Source organism: Taeniopygia guttata, chromosome 30, assembly GCF_048771995.1.
Source record: "Taeniopygia guttata chromosome 30, bTaeGut7.mat, whole genome shotgun sequence".
Lineage (NCBI taxonomy): Eukaryota > Metazoa > Chordata > Aves > Passeriformes > Estrildidae > Taeniopygia > Taeniopygia guttata.
This window is the reverse complement of record NC_133055.1, coordinates 5,349,661-5,366,209: the sequence shown is the minus strand read 5'-3', so window position 1 is coordinate 5,366,209 and position 16,549 is coordinate 5,349,661. Positions and strand designations below refer to the sequence as shown.

The following is a 16,549-nucleotide window of genomic DNA, read 5'->3' as shown; positions in this document are numbered from 1 at the left end:
AGTGTAGAAGACATCTGGCTCAAGAGTGCAGTGATAGAAAAAGCAAGGACTGAACCTGGGAACTTGGGGTGTGTTTCAGGGAAATGGGTAAATTGTAATTCACATTTAGTGACTGTGTATAAGCAACACACTGGTAGATTTACATGTCCACATAAGGTTAGGAGTTATCCCTCACTAGACCTCAGGCCTGAATAAATGATCCCCTCTTAAATAGCAAATTAGTGTTAAGGAGCCTTGTTCTGATATTTCAGAGATTTGGTGACCATGGGGCCTCACAAAACCCAGGAGTCAGCTGTGACTCTGCCCAAACTCATGGAACAAAGGGTCCATGGTGACACAGTGGAACCCCATGGAACCAAAATCCATTTTGGCACACTGGGGCCACATTGAACCAATGGTCCATTGTGACACCACGGATCCAAGGAGACCATTTTGACCCTGAGAAACCTCTTGGAACCAAGGGGCCATTGTGACACAGCAAGGCCTCGTGGAACCACAGGTCCATTGTGACACTGCAAGGTCACACAGAACCAAGGTGGCCATGGAACCAAGGTTCTGCTATGGAACCTCATGGAACAAAGGGACCATGGGGACACTGTGGAACCAGGGACACTGTTTTGGCAGTAGGAAAGCTCATGGAATCCCAAGTCCATTGTGACACAGCAAGGCCTCATGGAGCCAAGGGACCATTGTTAAACTGTGCGGTCTCATGGAACCATGAGCCATTGTGACACAGCGTGGCACTTCATGGAGCCAAGAGTCCATTGTTACACTGTGGGGCCCTGTGGAACCAAGGGGAGCACAGTGACTTTGTGGGGCCTCATGGAACAATGGAGACTGTTCTGACACTTTGGGACCCACTGGAACCAAGGGGCCATTAGAGCATGGCAGGGCCTCATGGAATCAAGGGGACTACAGTGTCACTTAGACCATTTGATTTAACCTTACTTACAGGCCTGACTGGCTCAGCTACCCAAGGCACTCAGACCCCTCAGAGAGCAGCATTTCTGCCACATTTCCCCAGCACAGGCACTCCTGTGTGCACACAGACACAGAGAGTCAGTGCAGGGCACCTGTGAGAAATTCCCCTGAGGGCAGGGAAATGCTCCCTGTGGATGCTTTGGCATCTCCCCAGCAGGGAAGGGTTGAGCCTGGAGGAGTGGGGGGATCGGCCCAGGCTCCCTCGTTGTTCGGGATCCCCCGAGTGCAGCAAACGGGAGAGTTCCCGGCTCAGAGAGGCCCCACTCAGAGGGAGTCGCTGGCCAGGAGAGCTCCAAGGTCTCCTTTTGGAGCGCTGTTTGTAGGGCCCCAAGAGAGGGGCGTCAGTCCCAGCCATGTTTCACCCTGGCCACACTTGGCATCAGCAGCTTTCTTTGGCAGGCTGAGAACAGGGATGTTGTGCCACTGAGGGAACACAAACAGTTCCCAGGGCTGCTCCTAAAGCAGCCAGGAGCTGGTTGGGCAGCAGCAGTGCCTGGAGCAGACAGGGTTTGTGATGAGCTCCAGAGGAGCTGAGCCCAGGGGCTGCTGGCCAAGGCCGAGGCCCAGCGAGGATTTCTCAGCTGGCAGGGCGGCCTGAGAAGGGGAGGGGGGGGGGAATAATTCCCCCCCGCAGTGTGCTCCCAGTCACTCCAGGATTTCCATGTCCCTGTTCCAAATGCTGCTCCCAGCCCTGATCCAAGGGAATGGGAATGTGCCACTCCCTTGCCTGGGCAGGGTCAGACCTGAGCCAGGTGTGCAGGGCAGGACCTTGCCCTGACCCCAAGCACTGTCCCAGCTCCAGGATCTGCTTCCCACCGGCCTCTTCCTCCTGCAGCCCCGAGCCCAGCTTGGTGCTGAACAAAGGGGCTGGGCCAGGGTCATCCCCTGGTGGCGGCTGTGCACCTCCTCCGCCCCCTCCTCAAATTCCCTCTGGGGGAGCAGGAGCTGGGGCAGGAGCCCTGTGGGGAGGGACAAGGGGGTGACACCGGGATGGGGGGGGGTCACACATGCTCTGGCAGGACACACATGGACCCTGGGGACCCCTCCTCAGAGCCAGGAGGATGAACCCCAACATGGAGCCACCAACCTCCAGCAGCATCTTGGGGGGTGGGACCTGGTGGCTGCTTTGGGGTTCTGGGGGATCATGACTACCCAAAAACCCCCTCCCAGCCCCACAGCCACTCCCAGACTCCTGAAACCACCCCACAGATCCCAGCCAGGACTCCCCCAACTACTCCCTGCAAGATAAATGTCCTCAAGAACCACCAAATACCCTTTCCATCTCCTCTAAGGCCTGCCCAAATTCCCTGCAAGCCACAAAGCTCTGTCAGGGACCCAAACCTCCCTCACAGACCCCTCCATGCCTCCTCCCAGCACCACAAATGCCCACAAGATTGACAGAAGCCCTTCCCAGTCCCCTCAGGAGCTCCTAAACTTCCACCTCCCATGGCACTGACCAAGAGAGGTTGGTGGGTAGGAACATTTACAGCCAGGATCAGCTCAGGCACTTCAGCAGCAATTTGGGCTCTTAGGGAGAACATCCCAAATGGGGAGACACAGGCCAGGGACTGGGACAGACAGAATTCTTAGAGAACAGGTGGGCTCAGGTGGACACATTCTGCTGGCACACCTCTGAGACTGTGGCCATGTCCCCTGGCTTTGATAACCTCAGAACACCCAAATCTTCCCAAATATTCCATTGAACCAACCCCACATTCACCCCCAAATCCTGGTAAATGGTGCAGGTTAAGATATCTTAGTTTAACTTCTTGATTTTCACCCCAGTTTTGGTTGTTTAGACAGGGTGAAGAAGGAAATTATTTGCATGGAAAAGACCTCCAAGGTCATGCAACACTGCTTGATGCCACCAGAAGAAATAATTGGACAGATCAGGTGAGATTTTTTGGGGTGTAAAGTCAACAAATCACTTCTTCCCAATTAATTTATAGTTTAGATCAGAGTCCTGATGAGTGTTCTTGCCGCTGTGTCCATCCAGGTGCCTATGGGGATCCAGGAGAACGTGGAGACCACTTTACAGGTGTCTTCTCAGCAGGGATCACAGGGAATGTGGGTCACCAGGGCTTTGACCAACATGGGTCCTCCCATGGAGGATGGAGTTGGAGGAGTGCATGAAGCTCTTCCTGCAGTCGGGGCATTCACAGGGCTTCCCTTACCGGTGCCTCCGTTGGTGTTTGGTCAAGTGAGAGCTCCTGGAGAAGCTCTTCCCACACTGGGGACACTCGTAAGGCCTCTCCCCAGTGTGGATCCTCTGGTGGCAGTTCAGGCTGAACCTCTGTCTGAAGCTCTTCCCACACTTCCCACACTCGTAGGGCCTCTCCCCAGTGTGGATGCGCCGATGGTTGATGAGGGTGGAGTTGTGCTTGAAGCCCTTCCCGCAGTCGGGGCAGCGGAAGGGCCTCTCATCCGTGTGAATCCTCTGGTGCAGGAGAAGACTGGAGCTGGTCTGAAACCTCTTCTGACATAGAGGACACTCATAGGGCCTCTCTCCAGTGTGGATACGTTTGTGGGTGACAAGTTTGGAGCTGCAGCTGAAGCCCTTCCCACACTCCCCACACTCGTAGGGCCATTCCCCGGTGTGGATCATCTGGTGGCAGATGAGGTTGTTGCTCTGCCTGAACCTCTTCCCACACTCCAAACACTCATAGCGCCTCTGTCTCTCACAAGGATGCTCAGGGACCAGCAGCTCTGAGCTCTGGCTGAAACTCTGCCCACCTCCCTGGCACTGGGTGGGTCTTTCCTCCTCAGAGCACCCTGGGCTGGGTTTGCAGCCCCTCCTCCTGTAGGATCGCCGGGGGTTTTCCTTGTGGGATTCATGCACTGTGGAGTTGCTCAAAACAGCCTCTTCCATGAGGTTCTGCTGTGGGAATTTGTCCTCCCTGGTCTCCATCCTCAGCTCCTGCTCTGGGGGAGGAAGGTCAAGGAGAGGATGGGATTTGCCTCCGTGCCACAAGGAAGGGTAAGGAGATGCCCCCAGTGCATCCCCGTCAGCAGAGCGTTGGCAGTGGGGCTGTCCTGCAGCCGGGGGCCAGGCTGGGCCGGGAGATGGAGCAGGAGAGAGGGGGAAAGGGGCACTGACTTCCTCCTCACCTGCCTGGATGTCCCAGGGCACCTTCCTCTTCCTCACAGCCTTCTCCTCCATCTAGCAAACGTTTGGGGATGAGCACAGTGCGTATTGTACTGGTTTGAAGACAAAGCAGGGGGAGAGTCTGAGCCAGAATTACAATTGAATAAGAAAATTAATATCAAGGCAATGATGCAGAAACACTGGTTTAAACTCACAGAATCAGGATATAACCTGGCACCCCGATGGTCAGGGTGGTGGTAGCAGTCTGATGAAATGGTGGCTGCAGTCTGGCTGGAGTGATGAACGTGATTCTGTCAAAGCCGTGCTCCTGTAGAAGGGTCTGGTCTTCCTCTGAAGGTCCAGTGGTGGTTATGGAGCTCTTGTCCTCTGGGAATGCAGTAGGCAAGGTGGTCGTGGTGTTGCAAGGGTGAGATTACATCCAGGTAGGAATGCTTGGTTCCTCCCCCTGGGCGGAGCATCCCACAATGGGATGATGTAATTTTATCAGTCCTGCAGTGACACTCAATGGCCCATTAACAGAAGATCCCCCTGGAGGGCGTTATCAGGGCTGAGCCATGGAAGAGATAAAGAACACTGCCCCACCTGTTGATAACAGTTTATGGAGATGGTGACTGAAAACACTTTTGGTTACATCTGACACTGTAACCTGAAACAGTGAGGCAATCCCTGCTCGGGGTGGGGGGTTAACACCACCCACCTTACCCAAACTGGCTCAGGTGTAAAACCCCCACCCTGGGAAGGACACGCACACAGGGGACAATGTCACACTTGCCCCGCCCCAGGGGAGGTCTCTGTCCCTGTCACTCCCTTGCTCTCCCCCCTTTTCTCTTTCTTTCCATCTCTCTCTTTACCTCAAATTTACTGTTCAGGAAAATCGACTTCAGATTTGATCTCCTTAGCACCTTAACTGTGGCACAGGCATCGCTCTAACAACTTTATTAACCAGCTTGCAACATTATTTTGCACAGTGAGTTCAGGGCACTACTGTTGTCTGACCCCAAGTGCCTTTGACAACCGCCTGGTTCCCTCCTATGAGGAGGTTCTGCCCCCTTCTGGAGGAACTCTTGGAAACTTGGATGCAGCTTCCTCTGAGTGACTTTTGGGAGAACTTATGAGGAAAATGGCTGTTGTGGGTGGCCAGTGTAAAGAAAATATTTTCTTGTCATTCTTTGAAAAGTTTGTTAAAATAACTGGAAGAAAGGGACCAAATGATACCAGTGAAACTGGCAAGGATCATTCACCCCAAGGTGAGGAACACAAGGCCGGTAAAAGTTCTACAAGAAGCCCAGCTCAAGTACCTAAATTCCCAAATAACTCCTGAATTCACAGGCTTGGGGGGAGAATGTTGCCTTTATGAAAGACCACGGCGACCTGGTTACAAGAAGACAGCACGGCAGCCCGGCCTCGCCCGGGCTACTCGGACTAGTGACACACACTGACACCAATGTGGCGGACAGTCGAAAGCGTTTATTATCTTATCTCATGGGTTTAAATAGTTTTGGGGGACTTTGCTACGTCAGAGGGGGGTTGTAGGGTCTCTAGGTTAGTCGGGAGTGGAAAACTACTGGGTTAGGTGTGGTTACATGCTCTGGGGTTAATAGATAACGTGAAGCAGGGAGAAGGGGGAAGGGTCTTTCTTTCTGTCACATCCCGAGATCTTCCGTTCACCTGTCCCTATCTACCACATCTCCCCTCCCCTAATCATATATAAAATGAGGTAGTCGTAGATATAGGCACTGGAGCGAGGTACAAACTTGTAACTTGGTAAGGAAAGGGTGGTTTGGTAAACCCGAGTAATTTTCGCAAGGCGAGTCTCAAAGACTTTTGCGACTGATTGTGTTCGCAGTTTTTGGTTTACAGCATTTGTTTCTGGCCTATGAACAGAATGTTCGCCCGTTCCAGACAGGCCTGAACAAACGAGACTAGTTTGTTCAGCAGGCATGGTCCTATGGTAACAGCTAAAAGCAGTATCGCCAGTGGACCTACCAGGGCGGAAATTAAAGTGGTGAGCCAAGGTGATTGATTGAACCAGGATTCAAACCAGCTCTGTTGGGTTTCCCTGTCTCTCTTTCTTTGAGCCAGTCTATCTCGGAGTTCTGCTATGGAGTCTTTAACAACTCCCGTATGATCTGCATAAAAGCAGCACTCCTCTTTCAAGGCTGCACACAGTCCTCCTTGTTGCATGAACAAGAGGTCCAGTCCTCGCCTATTTTGTAAAACTACTTCTGAAAGCGAGGAGACTGATTTCTCTAGATAGGATATGGATTTCTCAATCCTCTGCAGGTCTTCGTTGATGGTTGTTTGCAGCTGGGAGAGTCCGTGCTGTTGGGTCGCGATGGCTGAGACACCCGTGGCTGTGCCAGCTGCTCCCAGGCCGAGCAGCATTGCGACGGTTATGCCTGTGATTATTTCTCTTTTGTGGAGTCTGTCAGGTTCCTCGAGAAGGTGGTATATCTCTTCGTCTGAGTGGTACAGGACCCTAGGAACAGTCAGAACTTGGACACAGAAATCGATAGAGTCATTAAATTTGGCAAGGAACACACAAGGACTCACCCTGGATCGCTGGCAAACCCACATCTCAGATGCGGATGGGACCACCCACTTATTGGTTTTTCTGTTGGGCTTGACAACTTTAGTGCAGAAGTTGCCTTTCTGCTTTGCCAAGGTTGCATTTCCAAAACATCTGCCCTGTCCTGTGATTTGACTCAGGGTGATTCCTCTGCGGGGAGTGTCCCATCTGCACTGGTGGGGGGCACTGGCTGTGGAGTAACTGAGGGGGGTGTCTAAAGAAATGCCTTCATAGAAAGGGGGTTTAACATCATAGGAAAGCTAACAGGGGTTAGTCAGGTTCGGTTTGGTTTCGTTTAGGGTTAGAAAGGTAGCTTCTAAACAGGTTGGCTATGTGGAACACGAAGGATGGGGTGTTCGCTGTGGTAACCTCTTTGAACACCTTGTCACTTGAGAGATGTTGCATGACCCACCTAAATGGCTGGTGAGGGTAGTGGCCTGGGTCGGCTTGCCCTCTGGCCACAAGCCCCAACAGCAAAATTGCACAAAGACACTGTGTATGTCTGGGTCTCACCGGTGTGGGACTCTCAGGTTTTGTCTGACAGTTTGGTGGTCCGTCATCTCCCTCTGGAGCAGGGGTGTATGCATCATGGGACGGTCCACAAGCGTGTCCTGCAAACTGAAACTCACAGTTTTCCATTAATTTCGTTCTGAAGGTCAGGTTTGATTGACCTGAGTGGACACTACCTGATTCTGTCCTCTTTTTTATATGAAGCGTTATAGCTACTAATTGGGTGCTTTTCCAAGCTTGGGACGGCCCTCCCACTCCGTTCACTGGGGGGACTTCTTTGCATTGCCAGTGTCGGGGCCACAGGGCTTGGGGCAAGATCGAGCAGTCTGCTCCTGTGTCTGCCCAAAGCTGAAGCCCTATTACGTGGGGGTCCTGACTGCCATAAAGGCGGCATGTCCCCGACACCTTCGGGGGCTCCTTCCCTATTTTCATGGCCAGGGCCACCCAGGGATCCCGTTCTGGGGCGTCCCCTGCTGACCCTGCGGCACAGGCGCTGTCTGCGGTGGTAGTGGGTACGAAGGTACCGCGGGCTGTGTTGCGAGACTCTGCAATTGTGTCGCTGGCGGGGGTATGAAGCTGGCTGCCTCCTGTGGGGGTATGGGGTATAAGGGCTCCCCGCCCCACTGGGTGTTGCCATAGATGGGCCGTTTTGTATTCCCGGCGGGAGGAGGCTGGGTGCGGCCCGCACGCCCCCTCCCTGTCCCGTTTCCCTGGGGCCGGGACCTGCATTCCTTGGCAGGATGCCCTTTTCTCCCGCAGCCCCAACAGGATGTTTCTCCCCAGCTGGTAAACTGGGCTGGTTCATATTGTAGTTGTTTTTTGGTGCGGCTTAGAGCTTTACTCGGTTTTGTCTTAAATCGCATTGGCTCCGTTTCCTCCGTCTCAGAGTCCCAGCCGGCTTCCGGCAGCTCTTCCGAGCTGGCGGAGCTGCTGCCGGGCTCCGAGTCGGAAGCCGAATGCCAGCGCATTTCTGGGCCTCGGTGCATTTTTGTCCGGCTCCGAGCTCGCTCCTCCCCACGGGGGTGGCACCGCTCCCGCCCCCCAGGCTTGCCCTGCCTCCTGCAGGGGGAGGTCTCTCCCTTAAATGGTAGCGGCGTCAGGCATGGCTGCCGATTGGCTCCGCGCTCTCTGCCGCTCTCCTCCTCTTTCTCCCGCGCACGCGCGTCCCTGAAACCGCGCGCCTCCCGGGTTTTCGCGCCAAAACCGCCCGCGCCCCGCCCCTCTCCTTGGCGGCCAGCACCATTTTCAAAGGGGTGAGGTGGCGGCGTGGTTCGGATCTCCTCCGAGCTGTGGTTTCTGCGCCTCTGGCTTCCCCTGCCAGCTCCTGCCAGAAGCACTCTGCGCGCTGCTGCACCTCCGGCAACGGGTCGTGGACCGGCGGCGGCGGGACGGACGGGGAAGCTGTGGTTTTCCGGGGGGTTTCCGCGGCAGGGACTGGCCTCTGGCCCGGGGAGGGGGGTGATGCGCCGGGCCCCCCCGGATCTCCGTTCCCGGGCGGATCGTCCTCAGGGACGGTCTGCGCTCCCGCCCCCACCCCGAGCCCGGGTGTGACTAATAAACATGTACGCGCCGCACTCCACGTCTCCTGCTTTTCTATTGCTCTGCGCGGGGCTTTCTCTACTTTGCCCCATGCTTTAAGGCTCTTGCCACTGCCTGAGGATTTCGTGTCCTCGGCCAGCGTGGCTGTGCATTTTTCCCATATTCCCGGATGCATAGCATCCACTGGGCTTTCAGTTGCCCCAAGCTCAAATAGCCTTGCTATGGCAAGATAAAAGTCTTTGAGCTTACACTCGATACCCCATTGCTTATAAATCACACTTACGACCCTGGCAATGCTGTCCATGATGCTCGCGGGTCCTGGGACGTCTCCCTGCGCCAAGATACGGTCTGACCGCTCCGGCCGCTGCTCCTGTCCAGGTGGACTCCCGCTACCCGAGCGAATTTTTCTTCTCCCGGGTTTCAGAACCAGATATGTTGCCTTTATGAAAGATAACGGCGACCTGGTTACAAGAAGACAGCATGGCAGCCCGGCCTCACCCGGGCTACTCGGGCTAACGACACACGCTGACACCAATGTGGTGGACGGTCAAAAGCCTTTATTATCTTATCTCATGGGTTTAAATAGTTTTGGGGGACTTTGCTACGTCAGAGGGGGGTTGTAGGGTCTCTAGGGTTAGTCGGGAGTGGAAAACTACTGGGTTAGGTGTGGTTACATGCTCTGGGGTTAATAGATAACGTGAAGCAGGGAGAAGGGGGAAGGGTCTTTCTTTCCGTCACATCCTGAGATCTTCCGTTCGCCTGTCCCTATCTACTACAGACTGGGATCAAATATGGACTGGGATCAAAGAGGGACTGGGATAAACGAGATATTGGGATCAAATATGGACTGGGATCAACTAGAGATTGGGATCCTACAGATTGAGATCCTAGAGACTGGATAAACTGGACTGGGATCAAATAGGGACTGGGATCAACGAGAGATAGGGATCAAATATGGAACTGGGATCAAATAGTGTTGCGTTGCGGTCCCCTTTCACCGCGACACCACCGAGCGCGGGCGTGCTGGGCGGCGGGGGGAGAGAACGGGCGGCCAGTCCCCCTGTAAATGCTCTGCAGTCCCAGTTATCGGCGCAGGGACAGATGGAGGCGGCACGGGACTTGGGGTGAACAGGTTCGGTTTATTTCGCGTGCCCAAGACGCCTTGGGGGGCGAGCAGATGTTTTATACAAGAACTTATGGGGAGGGGTATAGGAACAGCAACCAATAGGGGAATAACAGGGGAGGAGTTTGGGGTAGGACTAACATACTAAACAGTCTGTGAAAGGGGGCAGGGAAAGAAGCGGGGGGAGGGGAGATTCACATCTTGGAGAGAAGGGGGTTAGGAGTGAGATGGGGGGGGGTGTGTACAGACACTGAAAGAATAAAGAACACACTCCCGCATCTCCCTCTTTTTCTTTTTACAAAAGAAAGGAGAATCCTGACGTTTAAACAAATTAATACTGCATATAAACAATATAAACTTCATATGTAAAATACAACAAAATCATATAGTAACATTACAAATTATTAAACAGAAATAAATTGAAAAACATCAGAAAAGTACAAATTAATTATAATTACAATAAAACAAATTAATATACAAAGCGTATAAAATTGACATAAACAAATTCTGAATTTGGGGTAAAACATTCAGCAGAATTCATAGCTTGATCTGATTCGAAACTTGGGCTGTCGCAACGCTGGAGATGTATAGCAGAGTTGAAGCAGCGAGCGGCGACATGGCTTGTCTGATTTTATTCTTTATTTCCGGAGTGGGCATAATACCGTGGGTATAAACTAAATAGGATGATCTTTCTTTCTATAAAATATAACCCAACAAGTAGATTATTAAATAAAAGGGAACATTGGGTAGGGTGCATTAAGGAATGGGATAGGGGAATCAGACAATCACTTGATTAGTGACTGTCATGATTGATAAGGGGAATCGGTAAGGGGTGGACCAGGGTGCCGCCATCTCAGGGGGAAGACAAAATGGCGGGTTTCCGGTCCGGGGTTTCCGCCCCACCCTCCCTCAAAGGAGACCCCCCCACCCGAGAAGGGGAGTGATCTTCTAAGAAGGGGGGTCCCCTGATGGGAGGTCCTCGACAGCGATCCGTCCCACCAGAGGAAGGGCCAGAAGAAGGATTAGGGAACATCCAACACCGCCTCCCCCCCACAGGGACTAGCCACGTGGCAATTTTGATTGTCGGGGCCCTTGGGGAGAGGGTGGGGCTGGCGGGAAACCAGGGGCGGAAAAGAAGGATCATGGCGGGAAAACAGGTTCCAAGTGGCGTGGCCAGTGCCATCTTGTAAGGGGGTGCCGGGTGCACTGCCCCCCCGCCCAGAGGCGTGGCCAACACCATCCCCAAGGGAAGGCAGCAGTACCCGGCAGGGCGCCTGGGGCGGCTTGGCCACAGCCATCCCCAAGGGAAGATAGGGAAAAGTTTAGGAAAATCCGAGGGCAAGGGGGTCTGGGGAGCTTCACAGAAGCAAAAGGGGAATTTACAGGAGAGGAACCCGATGCAGCTGGATGTCGACACAATGCATGGGTGTACAGGGCTTCTTTTACCAACTCTCCTATAGTTAACATGCCGCCTTTCAAACATTTGTCCCGTTTGTGTCTTTTCTACCCCCTCCGTCCAGCCCAGATTGGGGAGGAAAGGATAGAGAAGACGACTTTTCGAGAGGAAGAAAAAGCAATCAAATATGGGTCCCCGTAAAAGACTAGGTGAGGGGTGCCTGGGATCTCCCCCGCCCAGAAACGAAAAACCCACTCGCCCGCCGGGCGCATGCAAGAATACAGCTCCCGTCTGAGCACGAGCGAGGGTTAAAATGCAAAAAGAAAAAATGGGAAACCCAGCCACCCGTCGGGATGGACCCCACCCCGTTTTAGCCCCCCTTACCCTCTGGGGCCCGGGTGGAGATGGCTTGATTCTTCTCCTCGACTTGGTGGAAAAGTCGCGCCGAACTGGGGACGTTCCTTCTCGGTTAGGCTCTTCCAGAGGCTTAGGTGTTCCCGGGACTTGCAGGCAAGTCCAGCCGATCTCAGCTGCACCCAAAGCTCGTCCCTGAAGCCTTGGGCTCGGCCACTATCGGCCTCTGGTGGTTTCGTTCCGGTGCTGTCCCCTGACGAGCCGTTCTCCTGGCTCCCTTGAGGCGCTGCCAAACCACTCTCTTTGTCCTGGGGTAGGTCTACCCCCCCCTTCAAAGCCCCTGCAGCACGTCTGCCCCAGTGCAGGACGTCTGATCTCGGCGGGGGTGGGGTAGAACACGCGGAGGCGAGAACAAAGAAGGGTCCTGGAGCCGAATTCTTTTCGCTCGGCGCTCGGCTCCTCTTAGCGTCCGGCAAAGCTTCTACGACCGCAGATGTTCCTCTTCCCTCCTTCTTCTTCCGTGAGGCGGGCGCCCCCACGAATTTGCCCGTTTGTTTTACAAGACGAAGGAGGGAACCATCCTCTTGCTCCCATTTGTTGCGTTGCGGTCCCCTTTCACCGCGACACCCCGAGCGTGGGCGTGCTGGGCGGCGGGGGGAGAGAACGGGCGGCCGGTCCCCCTGTAAATGCTCTGCAGTCCCAGTTATCGGCGCGGGGACAGATGGAGGCGGCATGGGACTTGGGGTGAACAGGTTCGGTTTATTTCGCGTGCCCCAAGATGCCTTGGGGGGGGCGAGCAGATGTTTTATACAAGAACTTATGGGGAGGGGTATAGGAACAGCAACCAATAGGGGAATAACAGGGGAGGAGTTTGGGGTAGGACTAACATACTAAACAGTCTGTGAAAGGGGGCAGGGAAAGAAGCGGGGGGAGGGGAGATTCACATCTTGGAGAGAAGGGGGTTAGGAGTGAGATGGGGGGGGGTGTGTACAGACACTGAAAGAATAAAGAACACACTCCCGCATCTCCCTCTTTTTCTTTTTACAAAAGAAAGGAGAATCCTGACGTTTAAACAAATTAATACTGCATATAAACAATATAAACTTCATATGTAAAATACAACAAAATCATATAGTAACATTACAAATTATTAAACAGAAATAAATTGAAAAACATCAGAAAAGTACAAATTAATTATAATTACAATAAAACAAATTAATATACAAAGCGTATAAAATTGACATAAACAAATTCTGAATTTGGGGTAAAACATTCAGCAGAATTCATAGCTTGATCTGATTCGAAACTTGGGCTGTCGCAACGCTGGAGATGTATAGCAGAGTTGAAGCAGCGAGCGGCGACATGGCTTGTCTGATTTTATTCTTTATTTCCGGAGTGGGCATAATACCGTGGGTATAAACTAAATAGGATGATCTTTCTTTCTATAAAATATAACCCAACAAGTAGATTATTAAATAAAAGGGAACATTGGGTAGGGTGCATTAAGGAATGGGATAGGGGAATCAGACAATCACTTGATTAGTGACTGTCATGATTGATAAGGGGAATCGGTAAGGGGTGGACCAGGGTGCCGCCATCTCAGGGGGAAGACAAAATGGCGGGTTTCCGGTCCGGGGTTTCCGCCCCACCCTCCCTCAAAGGAGACCCCCCCACCCGAGAAGGGGAGTGATCTTCTAAGAAGGGGGGTCCCCTGATGGGAGGTCCTCGACAGCGATCCGTCCCACCAGAGGAAGGGCAAGAAGAAGGATTAGGGAACATCCAACACCGCCTCCCCCCCACAGGGACTAGCCTCGTGGCAATTTTGATTGTTGGGGCCCTTGGGGAGAGGGTGGGGCTGGCGGGAAACCAGGGGCGGAAAAGAAGGATCATGGCGGGAAAACAGGTTCCAAGTGGCGTGGCCAGTGCCATCTTGTAAGGGGGTGCCGGGTGCACTGCACCCCCCGCCCAGAGGCGTGGCCAACACCATCCCCAAGGGAAGGCAGCAGTACCCGGCAGGGCGCCTGGGGCGGCTTGGCCACAGCCATTCCCAAGGGAAGATAGGGAAAAGTTTAGGAAAATCCGAGGGCAAGGGGGTCTGGGGAGCTTCACAGAAGCAAAAGGGGAATTTACAGGAGAGGAGCCCGATGCAGCTGGATGTTGACACAAAGCGTGGGTGTACAGGACTTCTTTTACCAACTCTCCTATAGTTAACATGCCGCCTTTCAAACATTTGTCCCGTTTGTGTCTTTTCTACCCCCTCCGTCCAGCCCAGATTGGGGAGGAAAGGATAGAGAAGATGACTTTTCGAGGGGAAAAAAAAGCAATCAAATATGGGTCCCCATAAAAGACTAGGTGAGGGGTGCCTGGGACCTCCCTCCCCCAGAAACGAAAAACCCACTCACCCGCCGGGCGCATGCAAGAATACAGCTCCCGTCTGAGCACGAGCGAGGGTTAAAACGCAAAAAGAAAAAACTGGGAAACCCAGCCACTCGGCGGGATGAACCCCACCCCATTTTAGCCCCCCTTACCCTCTAGGGCCCGGGTGGAGATAGCTTGATTCTTCTCCTCGACTTGGTGGAAAAGTCGCGCCGAACTGGGGACGTTCCTTCTCAGTTTGGCTCTTCCAGAGGCTTAGGTGTTCCCGGGACTTGCAGGCAAGTCCAGCCGATCTCGGCTGCACCCAAAACTCGTCCCTGAAGCCTTGAGCTTGGCCACTATCGGCCTCTGGTGGTTTCGTTCCGGTGCTGTCCCCTGACAAGCCGTTCTCCTGGCTCCCTTGAGCCGCTGCCAAAACCGCCTTCTTTGTTCTGGGGTAGGTCTACCCCCCCTTCAAAGCCCCTGCAGCACGTCTGCCCCCGTGCAGGATGTCTGATCTCGGCGGGGGTGGGGTAGAGTGCGTGGAGGCGAGAACAAAGAAGGGTCCTGGAGCCGAATTCTTTTCGCTCGGCGCTCGGCTCCTCTTAGCGTCCGGCAAAGCTTCTACGACCGCAGATGTTCCTCTTCCCTCCTTCTTCTTCCGTGAGGCGGGCGCCCCCCACGAATTTGCCCGTTTGTTTTACAAGACGAAGGAGGGAACCATCCTCTTGCAACCATTTGTTGCGTTGCGGTCCCCTTTCACCGCGACACCACCGAGCGCGGGCGTGCTGGGCGGCGGGAGGAGAGAACGGGCGGCCGGTCCCCCTGTAAATGCTCTGCAGTCCCAGTTATCGGCGCGGGGACAGATGGAGGCGGCATGGGACTTGGGGCGAACAGGTTCGGTTTATTTCGCGTGCCCCAAGACGCCTTGGGGGGGGCGAGCAGATGTTTTATAAAAGAACTTATGGGGAGGGGTATAGGAACAGCAACCAATAGGGGAATAACAGGGGAGGAGTTTGGGGTAGGACTAACATACTAAACAGTCTGTGAAAGGGGGCAGGGAAAGAAGCGGGGGGAGGGGAGAGTCACATCTTGGAGAGAAGGGGGTTAGGAGTGAGATGGGGGGGGGGGTGTGTACAGACACTGAAAGAATAAAGAACACACTCCTGCACCCTGGGTTTGAATTTTTGGGTCGATTTGTGGCGATTTTTGGTTTCCATTGATAAAAATTTATCCGGGGGCGGGGCCAAGGCTCATTTGGGGCGGGGCTTCAGGAGGGGGCGGGGCCAGAACCCGCAGCTGGTAACTGGGAGGGGTGGGGCCTGAGGGGGAGGGGCACTCGATAGGCGTGTCCAGCAGCGAGGGGCGGGGGCAAAACATGGGGCGGGGTCTAAAGAGGGCGTGGTCAGTGTCTGGGGGTTCGTCCTTCTGCTTCCACCCCCCCAAATTCCCCCGGACCCTCCCTCACCGCCCCACCCCCACCCATGGGACACACCCCAAAACCTCCCCAGCCCCTCCCACCTCAGCCCCCCCGAGCTGTTTTCACCTGGGAACCCCCAAATCTTTGGGAATTCTCACCTGGGACCTCCTAAAGCTCCCCTGCACCCCTCCAAAATCTCCTCAGGACCCCACAAACCTCACCTGGGACCCCCAAACCTCACCTGGAACCCCAAAAATTCTCACCTGAGACCCCCAAACTTCTCCTAGGACCCCTAGACCTCACCTGGGCAGGTGGGAAACCCCAAATCCTTGGGAATTCTCACCTGGGACCCCCCAAACTTCACCTGGGACCCCCCAAACCTCACCTGGGACACCCCAAACCCTCAACTAGGACCCCCCAAACCTCACCTGGGACCCCCCCAAAGCTCACCTGGGACACCCCAAAGCTCACCTGGGACCCCCCAAAGCTCACCTAGGACCCCCCCAAAATCTCCTCAGAACCCCCCAAAAGTGGCCAAAGGTGGGGCAGGGCCGGGGCGATGACATCACCTCTTCCTGTTTCCCCTCTCCGGCCGCGCCGCAGTCCAGCGAGTCCCCAACTGTCCCCGGCCGTGTCCCCTCCCCGGAGTGTCTCCAGTGGCCATGGAGCCCCGCGAGGTGCGATAATCCCAGTGGGGGGGCGGGAGGGGACAGGGGAACACAGGGGTGGCAGAGAGGTGGAGAGGACAGGGCGGGACAGTGGGAGACAAGAGGGTGACAAAAGGGACAGAGGGGACAGCAGAGCCCTCCAGGGACGGGACAAACGGGACCACAGGAGGGCACAGGGGCCACTGTAGGAGGCCACAACTGCCACCAGGCCCCTGACACCTCTCCTGTCCCCTCCCCAGCTGTCCCCCCACCAGCTGCTGGAGGCGATGGTGGCCGTGGTGGCAACACTGGGCGAGCTGGTGGCCACCATGGCCAGGCCGCACAGGGACGTGCTGCTGGCCGTGTCCCCAGAGTTCCTGCAGGTGGCTGTGGGGACCTTGATCTTTCACCTCCAGGACGCCCTGCACCACTACCGTGTTCCCTCCCTGGGCCACCGCCCTGTCCCCTCCCTGGGCTGGACCCTGGCCAACCTCGGGGACACCCCAGGGACCACCTGGGCCTGTGTGAGAGCCCTGGCCAGCGCCAGGC

General features: G+C 54.7%; 1 protein-coding gene, 1 long non-coding RNA gene and 1 pseudogene across 2 annotated transcripts in view; 1 reads left to right on the top strand and 2 right to left on the bottom strand.

Annotated features, from left to right (window-relative positions):
- Positions 1 to 16,549, top strand: part of LOC100226816 (uncharacterized) — a 1,189,242-nt gene that overhangs the window by 808,725 nt on the left and 363,968 nt on the right. The window lies entirely within an intron of this gene.
- Positions 3,038 to 8,134, bottom strand: LOC140680959 (uncharacterized; annotated as a pseudogene).
- Positions 10,076 to 14,100, bottom strand: LOC140680926 (uncharacterized). The gene is made up of 2 exons (XR_012052267.1): positions 11,609 to 14,100; positions 10,076 to 10,524 (listed from the first exon to the last, which is right to left on the bottom strand). It is a non-coding gene; the product is annotated as an uncharacterized lncRNA (long non-coding RNA).